This window comes from Aulonocara stuartgranti (genome assembly GCF_965226115.1).
Source record: "Aulonocara stuartgranti genome assembly, chromosome: 4".
NCBI lineage: Eukaryota > Metazoa > Chordata > Actinopteri > Cichliformes > Cichlidae > Aulonocara > Aulonocara stuartgranti.
In genome coordinates, this window is record NC_138942.1 from 36520518 (window position 1) to 36532504 (window position 11987).

The 11987-nt window shown below is 41.9% G+C and overlaps 1 long non-coding RNA gene across 1 annotated transcript; it reads left to right on the forward strand.

Annotated features, from left to right (window-relative positions):
* The first annotated feature begins 7772 nt into the window (after window positions 1-7772).
* Window positions 7773-8318, forward strand: LOC309705052. The gene is made up of 3 exons (XR_014276461.1): window positions 7773-7942; window positions 8034-8094; window positions 8205-8318. It is a non-coding gene; the product is annotated as an uncharacterized lncRNA (long non-coding RNA).
* The last annotated feature ends 3669 nt before the right edge of the window (window positions 8319-11987 follow it).

Below are 11987 nucleotides of genomic sequence, written 5' to 3' on the forward strand. Positions count from 1 at the left end.
TTCAACAAAAAAGAATGAATCATTTAATGAGCATAAAAATGATTTCTTCATGTGATGTAAACATATTACTACTTTGTTAATCAAACACATGCCCTAGTTGATTTTTTTGAGTGTGAGGAAGTCAGAGAATATCACTGAGGTGTGGATCAGGTCTGAGTGAGCTGTGGAGGGACAGCTTTAAACAGTCCACAGGTCTCACGTCCTGCTCAGTCTGGTAGCAGATACCTCGTATTGTTCCAGATGTGCTGACATCAGCAGCAGCAGCACAGCTGTGTGATACCATGAATCTCAGTTATTGATCCAACACACAGTAAATACAAAGATCAGGATTTCTGAGAGTAATCATTATGAGTCTGAACACATGATCACTGAATGTTAGTCTCCACAATAATAAGCTAACACAAGCAAACACAGCTTTCAGCTCTTATTTTGAAACTGGCTTATTTAGAGAGCTGTGATGTGAGCGTGCCTGGCTCTGAGGCACTTGGGTCAGCCTCTGTTGTTTAGAAGTGTTACAGACTGTGAATGACACAGACCTGTCAGTTTCCATGTTTGTCTGTAACACAGCTCAGGGGCTCCATGCTGAACGCATCCATCCAGTGTTATTGATCCAGGACTGATACCAGCATTGGGATCAATACTACAACACACAATCACATGTGTCCACGTGATGTGTTTGACCAGCTTTATTCATTAATGATCAATCAGCTTATTTACTGCATCTGAGTCCAGCTTCATTTAAATGATCCAACCATGAAAATGACATCAGTCCTACAGAAGCACTTCATGCTAACAGGAAGTCATTGATTAAGGTGGAATAACACAGAGACACAACCACTCACAGCTAACCTGACCCCACTAACTGCATGTGTTTGGACTGTGGGAGGAAGCCGGAGTACCGGAGAGGACGCACACAAACACGGGAGAACATGAAGCACTGAAACAAAGATGGTGGATTTGACCTCAGGACCAGGCAGGGTTACGGGGGTCATGACCCCCCAATAATAGATCCAGCTACACTGAAACTGTCAATTTCATTTACTTTTCCTGTTTTAAAGCTATCAGGCTGCTTTGTGGCTCACTCAATACTAAACTAAGATACTTTCAGTGTGAATCATTTGCAGGAACACAGGCAGGATTTAAAGTGCAGAACTTTACAGTCTCTGTCTCAAAGTTGGTCTGAACATGCTAACAGCTCTTTGTTTTTTTCAGTTTTCACTGGTTTGATGTAATGAAAGAAATTTTAAAGAAGCAGACGATTGTTGTTATTTTAGTTCTATAGTTTCATAAATCGTGGTGTGGATCTAAGTCAACATTCAGAATAAATAAGATAATACAGCACTTTGATGGTTGCCTTTGTATTTTCCCAGCAGTGCTCAGGTTGGTTCTCGGCTACATTTACATACAGATGTTAATGTGTTCAGCAGCTGGACTCATCTGAGGAAGGAACATTGGAAAGGTGCTCAGTGCACAACTGCATCACTAATTTTATGTAAGACCCTGTGTTTTATTGTATTTATATATTTGTAACATTTGACTCAAACACTTTTGGGAAGGATGAAAATGTTTTCAGGAGGAAGTTTTTCCTTCTGTCCGACTGCAGTACACACAACACTGCGTCTCCCTCCCTTATCACAGTTCCTCAGGCTGCTGATGAGCGCCCCCTGGTGTCAGTGTTGATGACGTCATGCACAGTGAAACATAAACAGTGTCTGTTAATAAAAAATCATGTGTCCATTTTCATGTTTGCATCATGTTTCTGTAAAATCATCAGCTGTTTCTGAACCTTCTTCATTGTTTGACTCATTCCAACAGCTGTGAGCTGTGATGGAGTCAGAGCAGCTTCATCACTGATGTTCAGGTGAAGCTGAACTTAATAAACTGTAGAAATGATCAGGATTCAGGCTGGATGTGTAAAACACTTCTGTGTGAGGTCGCAGTGCTTCATATGTGTGTGTGGGCTGAAGCACACACGTGTGAGTCCTCAGAGGTTTCACACACATCACTGCACACACTTATAATCCTAGTTTAAGCTTGTGGATCATATCGGACACATCAGCAGCTCTTTGGAGACAAAGATTTGAGATTTAAGATGAGTCATAGTCTTTCTATCCATGGTAGCTTCCACTGCTGAGGCTCGGGAAACATGAAGAGGATAATTAAGAGCAAGCATCAGCTCTGTCTCATCTAACTACACAGTATTATGATCATGCACTTATGTCTCAAACTAAGACACAATGAGACACAATGAGTTCTGTGAGTCTTTAGATTATCAGTAAATTCTGGTGACAGTTTGACGCTCAGTGGAGCCATTTTTGGTTTGTGATGAGTGTTTTGTGAGCTTCTGTTTTGTGAATCGCTCTTTGTAATTTAGAAGATCGTGCAGAAATGTGCGCGCCCTTATCTGAGAGGACACGGAGAGAGTGTCGCAGACTCGAGGTGAGGAGATAAACCTCGGAGCTGGATGGCCTGCACGTTACCCATGTGCATCTTTTCAGTGACATCAAGTGAACCCATAATAAGCATTTCTATGTCTTAGACATCATGTCCATTTCTAATGAGAGATTATTTTTAAATGAGGGAAACCTGGTCTAACAACACGCTTCCAACAGAGCTAAAGGTTCACCACAGTGAGACGGTGGGACTCTGATAAGAACTGAAACACTGTGTATGAACAGCTGAGACAAAACTATATATAAACACTCATTTATTCCAGTTTAGTTTACAATGATTTCAAAGTAATGTGGAACGATTCATGTTCGTGAGCTGTTACAAACACAACTATTGATTTGTCTATATATGGTCGGACTACAAGGCTCGTGTTGAGGCTCTTGGAATAATGTGTGAATTACAGCAAGAAATGATGGTTTTCCATTTTACCAAAGTGGAATAAAATCACCACAGCAAAGAAATCATGTTATTGTCTGCAGCTAAAATATATGGTGAACATGGTTTTATAATAATGTGCAAACACAACCTCACTCTGCTCTATACGAGGAGCCAACCACAGCTGTCCGGGTCTTCATCCACCACCTCCACCATCTTTGCTCATCATCATTCACTTAATTGCTGATTGGTTTAAATCAAACTCCATTACAGGTTCAACTCCATCATATAACAGCATGTTGACTTTGGATCTGGTGTGCAGTGCCACCTTAAAAGATGAGGAAACTAAGAGATTACAAAAAAGAAGTGGAGGAGTTAAAGAGCTGCAGCAGATTAACAGTTTCTGACAGTCATGTGTTAGAAATAGGACGATTAGATGAGCTGAGGGATCCATCTACTGCTCAGTGAAGCCTCATCAGAAACAGTCTCAGTGGAAGGATGGCTCTATTGTTAAGGAAGGACACAGGCAGAAAGACTGGCGTCTGTCACACAGGAACTGGACTGAAAATCAGCTGCACATATTCATCAGTACGTGCAAACATATTATAGGTGTGGAATTCAGGACAGTACCATCAGAAGTTGATCCACTGTGCAAATGTCTGATTGGCAGTGGCTTCATTTTTCACTATGAACAAACTGCTAATGCAGCATCACAGGACGTCAGCCATGGATTGGCCTCCCCAGACCTCAACATTACTGAAACATCTTAACAGAGGATGGAAACAAAGGGAACCAACATCCAAGAAAAGACCAAGACTCCAGGCTGTGCTGAATTATAAAGGTGGACTGACCTCCAGGGTCCTTAGTATCATATAAGCTCAGTTTGTGTCTTATATACTTTCCATTTATATAACAAAATATATAGAAAGGAGGGTGGTTTAAGATGTGTGTAGAGTTTTATTCATTATCTTTAGACAAACAAAGAAAGCACCATCCATTCGTCTCCAGTCTGTATGAAAAACAGGGGAAAGGTCAAATTAAACCTTTGAAATTCCTTTCACAATAAATCCATAAATAAACAAAATAAAACATAGAAAAGTGTTTAAACCCACTTTTCCATAAAGCTGTCAATAGGAAATGTTCCAGTAAACATGTCTGTGTTTCTGCTGTTTTCCTTTCATGCGTCCACAGCTGACAGGTAACCCTATTGGAGTCGCCATAGTGACGGGTGGCGTCTCAGCTTCAGCGTGTTGATGGGCACAGCCACGGTTACCACAGCTGGAGTTGGTGTACGGCGAGCTGTGAGAGGACAGAGATGGAGAACGCACATTTAACTCTTTAACAGGAGATACGTTACGACTAACAGACGACTGCTGTCTACATGATGTCTTTGCAGCCCTTATGCTACATGTTACACAACTTTTCTTCATGCCAACAAGACTGAGGTGCCACATAGTCGACACATACAGCTGATTATGATGCATGTTTTACTATTGCTATGTTCACATCATCTGCTTGGCTTTATTACTGAAAGCCTGGAGATCCTCTGACGTGTGCATGGCTGATGTGAAGTATGATTAGTCCTACATGACATCAACAGCAGAGGCAATGAAAGCTTTGTTGTTAACAGGTTGTAGGTAAAGTCAAATGTCTACTTCTACACTTGTGTTGGGTAAAGTTCTTCTCACTGCAGCAGATTTATATCTGTGCTTTCACAGGGCGTGATGTGGAGCTCAGCGCTGAGGTGCAGGTCTCCTTGGAGACGGCATCCTGGCTGAAATATTATCATGCTTCCAAAACATTTCAGCTTTTATTTTGAAAGAAACAAGACTTGAAAACGAATCCCCTTCTTCCTCTTTGTCTTTGTTCTTCAGAGGAGTGTCACCTGGACAAACTCAGGGCTGTTCTAGAGCCTTTCTTATTATTTGACTCCATAGAAATAAAACTGAATGGAATCAAACAAAAACTCCCAAACAGCTAAAACACTTTGCTTTATTCTCTTTTTTAACAAATACGTTGAAGTCCATCCACAACAACACAGCTGAGATCTCCTTTGTAATCAAGTGTTTACATCCTTTGTACAGATCTGCATACAAAACAATCATTTACGTCCCACAGAAGTCTAGTTACACGTAACTCTACAAGAACTGGTGAATGACAGAAACATGAGACACATGATCACAGGTGATAACAAAAAGAGAAAGAATTCATGTGTTAGTGATGTTTTTCAGCCCTGATGGCTCATGTTGGAGAAACAAGCTGAGGTACGTGGAAAGTTCACACACACAAGTGGGCGTGAGCGCACACACACAGAGAGAAACACAACTGAAGCATCTGTTTGCTGTTTCTGCTTTCATCATCTCTGCTGCTGTGTCAGGCTGGGGTCTCTCAGTGACGTGGTTGAGGTGAAGTATGACGAGTATCCCTGATTCAGTCCATCGAGACAAAGGGCAAAGAAAGCTGTTGTTAACAAACTCTATGGTGATGTGGCATTTAGCTCTGACTCTACGCTCTGCTGAATCCTTTGAACCTGCTGATCAGTAAAGCTCTACGTGCTGCAGCAGATTGACCTCATCTGTGTTCACAGGTGTGGACCTCAGCGCTGAGGTGCAGGAGACTTTCATTCAGTTCTCCCTGCAAACAGCATCCAGCCTGGAAATACTGTCATCTTTCCCAGAAACGGTGCTCTTATCTCAGAGAAGAAGTCTGATGTAAATAACTGCAATCAACAGTGATGTTCTGCACAGATCACTTTTCCATTTTGCTCTCTAGATGAGTCCCAGCTGCCTGACCTTGTGTCCAGGTGATCGTCTCACTGAGGAGCTTTTGTTCTGAAAATCTCACGTCCATCACCTGTTTCCTTTTTACTATCTCTGCTCTTTCTTTATTCACAATGCTCATAATATCACACAATTATATTCATCACCTGCATGTTTTTATCCAGCTGCTGTTAGAACCAAACAAATAAAAAGGATGAAAAGCCTGAAATCCTTTGATTTATTACATTTGAAACAAATATGAGAGCATCCCTAACAGCACAGCTGAGACCTTTGTTTTAATCAAGCCTTTGTATCGACACACTTGTAAAGATTCATATACAAAACATAATAGAATAAATCAATATAAAATACACATAATCACAAAAATGCAGCCATGTTGTGAGTTTGCATCTAAAACATGCATGTTTCCCTTTGTACAGGCAGATTTACAGCAGACAAAGCAACACGCTGATCGACTTTGACCGCTGCAAAAACAAAACACCCACCAAGTCTGAAGTCGATCAGAGGAACTGTTGACAGACTGACAGACATACAGATGCTTGATTCATTAGTGCGATTAAATGTTCTTCTTTAGCAGCATCACTTCATGTGTTTGTGTTCCAGGAATAAAGGTCTGTTTAAACTGGACGTCTCCTCAGCATCACTCGTGCTGCCGTGGTTTCAAAGCTGTGCAGAAAGAATCTGAGGGATGATACAGAGGTGACCAAAGTTACAAACATCCAGCTGTGCTGCAAATGTTTGCAGAGCTCCAAACTCTTTGGCTTTCTGCAGAGCAAGTATGGAAGAAGCACCTGAGCTAACTTCAGTTTAGACGATATGAGGAAAAATGCTGCTTCCCAAAGTTTCCTACAAGTATCCAGTTTATATTTAGAGAAGCGAAGGCTCTTTATCCTGACAACTACTCCCTGGTGGATCCCTGTCCTGTGACAGCAGCAAAGACTGTGTATCAGTATCATCAAAGCCACTTCAATAACCAGTGTTTAAAGCTCTCTAGCAGATGGACTTCAGTGGCAGCAGCCTCTGTCTGCTGTGTACAGAAGGTTCTCTGATGAAGCACACAGCAGATGCTGCACTACAACAGCAGCAGCAGCTCAGCTTCAGTTTGCTTCGACGCCCTTTTTGACCTGTGAAACAGCAGAAAATGAAACATTTCAACACCTGTTTGTTAGCGTGAGCTATTCTGCTGTTTTTCATCATTTCACAGGTGAAATAAAATCACATTTACTTCCTGTAGGAGTGATCGTGTCCAGCCTGACTGAGACCATGTGCTCCATCCTGCACAGGTAATAAACCTCTGACATGAAGGGCTGTCAAGTAGTTTTAGACAAATGGGGGTAAAAGAGACGTTAAAAGCTTAAAGAGAAACTACATTTTCTAAGAACTGTCTGACGTTCACCTCTCACACAGTGGATACGATTCTGCCGCTGCAGGAATAATCTTTGTGGTTATGAAACTGTCCATGTGTTTGCAGAAAATGTCACATGTTCAAAGCCATCCCAGCACCTGGGGTTTGTATAAGTGCAGCTGCTGGTGGGGAGATAGTCTCACTCTTCTATATAAAGAGTCAGCAGGCAGCAGATCTTCATCTGTGATCTCCTCCATCATCACGTCTTCACTCTTCAGCAGCTATGGCTTCACTTCGTGCCCTTCTGGGAGTGGTGCTGTGCTCCTCATGGTTTCTGCTTCTGCCTCAGGCCGACTTTGATTTACAGAGTCATCCATAATATTTTTTATTTTTTATTTTACTGCCCATCTATTTTCATACAAATGTCTCCGTCTTATGGAAAAGGGGTGGAGCTTATCCAACGATGACAGGCAGGGCCCCCCCAGACAGTTTAGCAGTCTATACAGGAGGCTGACCTTTGCAACATGTACTTCTATAATGACTTCACCATTTAGGTTATTTGGTTATGTTTCACCCTGGATTTTGTGTGATAATATTTATTTTGTCCACTGATTTAAAAACAACAAACTATATGAATATAAAACAGAGTGAACAACAAAACATCAGCTTTGGAAACTTTGATGTAAAATTCTGCAGTTGTTTTCTCAGATATAGCATAAATCAAACTAACATACATCAGTGTGTTATTAATGTGCACACACACACACACACACACACACACACACACACACACACGTGTTACAATAAACAGCTCTTATGCTTCTGTATGATTCTCAGTGCTTTCCATTTGCGTGTCCACAGGTTGCTGTAAGTGGTGCTTGACTGCAGTTTGCTCTCATTTCAAGTGGTTTGCTGTCACAAAGCCAACAGGAAGTCCGGCCATGGTTGAGCCAACTGAAGATGGGTTGAAGGTGGCGTCCTCGTTTCCTCTGTGAGCGCGAGAGGACAGACAAAGCAAACACCGTTTGGACAGCATTAAAATATTTACACTGATGATTAATGTTGTGTCTTTGCACCTGTAGCGATACATGTTGGAAAATGGAGACTTTAGCCACCAAGACTGACGTGCCTGGAAACTTCCCTGTGAGTACGCCCACAAAGACAGGAAACAGTTTAACCACCGCGGTTAATCCTCCATCATCATCATCCAGTATTTTTCACATCTTTTCTTCTGCTGTTTCCCTTGTTGTCAGTCACGGGGTTTGTGACTGAAATGCGTGTGGTCGACGGGAAGCCTGACGAGTACGGCCTGAATCATTCCATCAACACCGGACGGAGTGAAACCTTTGTTGAAAACAGATTATATGGTAACGTTGCATTTAGCTTCAGTAAACTGTGAAGTTACAGCAGCAGATTTACATCACGTGGCTTCACAGGAAGTAGTCTGGACCTCAGCGCTGAGGTTCAAGCAGCTCTGCTTGCAGACGGCATCCTTCCTGAAAATGTTCTTCATCTTCCTAAAACCAGAACTTTTACATTGGTGCTGAAGTTCTATATAAAAACAGCCTGAAATACAAAGTGATGTTGTGCACTGATTACCTCACACTTTCCATGTTTCCTTCTACAGAGGAGTGTCCGCCTGAGTGTTTTGTCTGATCTGTTGTTGATCGTCTCATTGACACTGCATGCAGATCTGACACCAGGGCTGGACTGGGACAAAAAATGGTCCCGGGCATTTTGACTGGAGACCGGCCCCCCAGGTATTAAAGGAAAAACCATGAAGCCTTTGAATGAAAACAAACGCTGTTGTCACAGTGATGGACGCTGTCTTGTTGGTATACATGCATCAGTCTAATAAACTTAAACCTGCACCATCCTCCCTGTCCTGGTATTCTAAACAGGAAGTAGACTGTTGGTCGAGTTAACCTCCTGAACATCTACAACACACGGTGGAAACCTGACATTAAGACAGAGACTAGAGGTGAGACATGATCATTGCTGATTACTGATGACAGATTTAGATATGTTTTCATAAACCTTTCATTTGCCACATCAATAAACAGCACGGCAGGGCAAAATATGTTTTCTAACATGGCAACCTTTAAAAAGTGAAAGGAGACAGAAAGACAGCTGAGAAAGAATCAAACGGACTTTTTGATGCATTTTACACACAGTACTGGTGCAGAATCTAGAAAATGTGGGAAACACTGGCATCATATGCAGTACTTACTTCTGAAGAAATTATGATGGGACCCTAAAAAATGACTATGTACAATAATGGATTTCTATACATTTTACATCAGATGAAAACGTTTGTTGTAAGATTCAGATAATTATTTATTAAAAGTGAGACATTTTAAATGAGAATAAGAAAGAAAAGTATTTCTTTGTGCCCCCCTCTCCCTGTTAATGCCCTACCTGCCCCCCTGGCAACACTTTGCTAGACCCGCCCCTGCACAGTTACCAGCTGTCAGCTACACAAAAAGGATCCTGGTGTTATTTGTCTCTCAGAAACAGTTCATAACTTCAACTCATTTTGGTTTTGTCATGTTTTGTTCTTTACATTGTCTTTCTTCTATATAATTGTTAAACATTTAATAAATATGTCTACAAAAAGATTTTAAAAATCAGACATTTCACACAGACACCCAAATGATTTCTGACTGATGAAGGGGGCTGAAGGTGCCCTGCTCTTGCCCAGCTTCTGCTGCTCTCTCCCTGCTCACTGTCAGCAGCTGGCAGCCTCGGTCCTGCCTGAGACTCTTCATCTATCAGTGCCAAAGAATATGGGAAATAGCAACGCACAACATGCACATTACAAAACAAGCACATGAATCAGCATTACATTCATTAGTGAAGTGCTGACGTTCGTTCCTAAACTTTGGGCCTTAATTAACATCACTGTGAACTAATGTTTGCTTTGCTTCTTAACCAGTGAAGCAGCGAGGGGCTTTCTGAGGTTCCTGCTCGTAAATGCCCAAAATGAGTCGAGTATTTCTCTGCAACTACAAACTCTGTTTTCATCAGAGGTGTAAATATTACAGCACTGTGTCAGAGTCACTGAGGCTGGAACACAGAAAAAGGAAGTAGATGTATTTATTTTTAGACTTTATTGCCTGGAACCACTTTAAAAATACGCTTTGGGTCACAATTAACTGCAGAAAACCAGGAATCCACATATGAACATTATCTGTGCAGAGATTTATGCTTCTGAAGGTAAACAGTGAAAACTTGCAGCACTAAATGCACAGATAGCCAGGCGTTTCACATTTTGGGACCATCTGCCAGTTTTCATTTCTTAGGTATTGAAGAGCAGAAATGATTGAATTTTATTTACATGCTTAAAAATGTTTGCTTTTGAATATTATTTGAAGAATTACCCACACACTCAGGCACTGTGGGCCTGTTTCCCTTTGCACAACCGAGTGTTGGAAACGGGCCTTTTCTCTTTAAACTCTGAGGGGCTGTAACTTTGGCTTCTATTGGCAGATTTGCATGATTGACCCTCTTTTTAAAATAGTTTTAGCCAAGAGAATCAAGCTAACATCACTGTTTTTACGTCAGCTCACGTCACACGAGCTGTTTCAAGAAAAGTCCTCCTGTCACACAGCAATGCCTACATCAATCACACCACTCTGCTTAAATAATAATAATAATGTTTAGTGAAGCAGGTGAAGCAAAGGGCTGCTTTTAATAGGCTGGGAGACCCAGGTGTGCTGCTTTAGCTGCTGAGCCTCTCATGCTAGCCTCCATCTATAAGCTGGGATCACAGGAGCACTGCAGTCCTGACTAGATCAAGGATTGTTATTCATGCAGGTGACAAAAGTTTACATTCACAGAGTCATAGGATTGAGCCTGGTTTGAAAAGCAGCTGTTTAATGCAGCTGCTTAGAGTTCACACACAGTAGAAGAATCAGACTTGAGTCACATTTCAAACACTGGAAAAATACTCAGCAAGTAACAATGAAAACAGCACAGACTCAGTATATCCTGTTCAGTCCTGTGTTTGATATGAATGTGCTGTTCAGAGAGGATCTCGTGTCCTCTTTTACAAAGCCTTTGTTTCATGATGTTTGTGTATAAATGAATGTAGGTGTGTTTCTAAGTGTGAAGGAGCCCTGGGAGAAAAGACTGAAGCTTGTGCCAAAGAACAAACAGGAAAGAAAGATCAGCATTAATGAAGACGAGCACAGAAGGAGCCCAAGCACGTGTTGCTTTTTCAGATTTCTCTAAAAGTGTGTGTTCATTTGTTCCATCCTTCACAACAAACAACAGCTGACAGACACACATGCACTCTGTGTCACTTCACAGGGGCTGATGAAAGTGGACACAGTAAAGGGAGAGCTGGACCTGCTCTACACATCCTGCACTCTGTTAACAGACTTTATTCTGCAGCATCAACAGATAAAAATATATGAAGATATAGAAACGTTTAACATTGTGACTGTTCACATTAGTGAAGCTGTTACTTTGCTGCCAGGTGGGAAAAGAAGCCTAAAGCTGAGTCTGATTAAACATCTGCTGCACCAGAGAGTTTCATGGCCCTGCTTTATCCTGTGCTTGCTGACCACCTCGTCCTGAAACCTCTTCATCATCCTCACAGTTGTGTGAAGAAAGAGGGAAGCAGGTGGAAACCATCTGTGCTGCTGTGTTCACTTGTGTGTGTGCGTCTATGGTCATATCTAATGTGTACCTACAGACAAACACAAACACCTGGCATTGCACAAGAGTCTCTATGGAGCAACCTGCAGATGTCAGAGATGTGATTAGAGGGTAAAGTGGACTAGTGAGAGCATCTATGTTGTTGTTGTCTGCTGGGGGACAGCATCAGCTCCAGAGATGCATCAGGATCAGCAAACTAATCTGCAAGGCTGCAAGTGTCACTGAAGGAGTTTGAGTCAGTGAGGGACTCAAACTCACACAGCTGGTCAAGAAGGCTCAGCAGCTGCTGTATTTCCTGAGGAGGCTGAGGAAATTTGGTATGTTGGCCAAGATCCTCAGCAGGTTCTACAGCTGCACTGTGGAGAGCAGCCTGA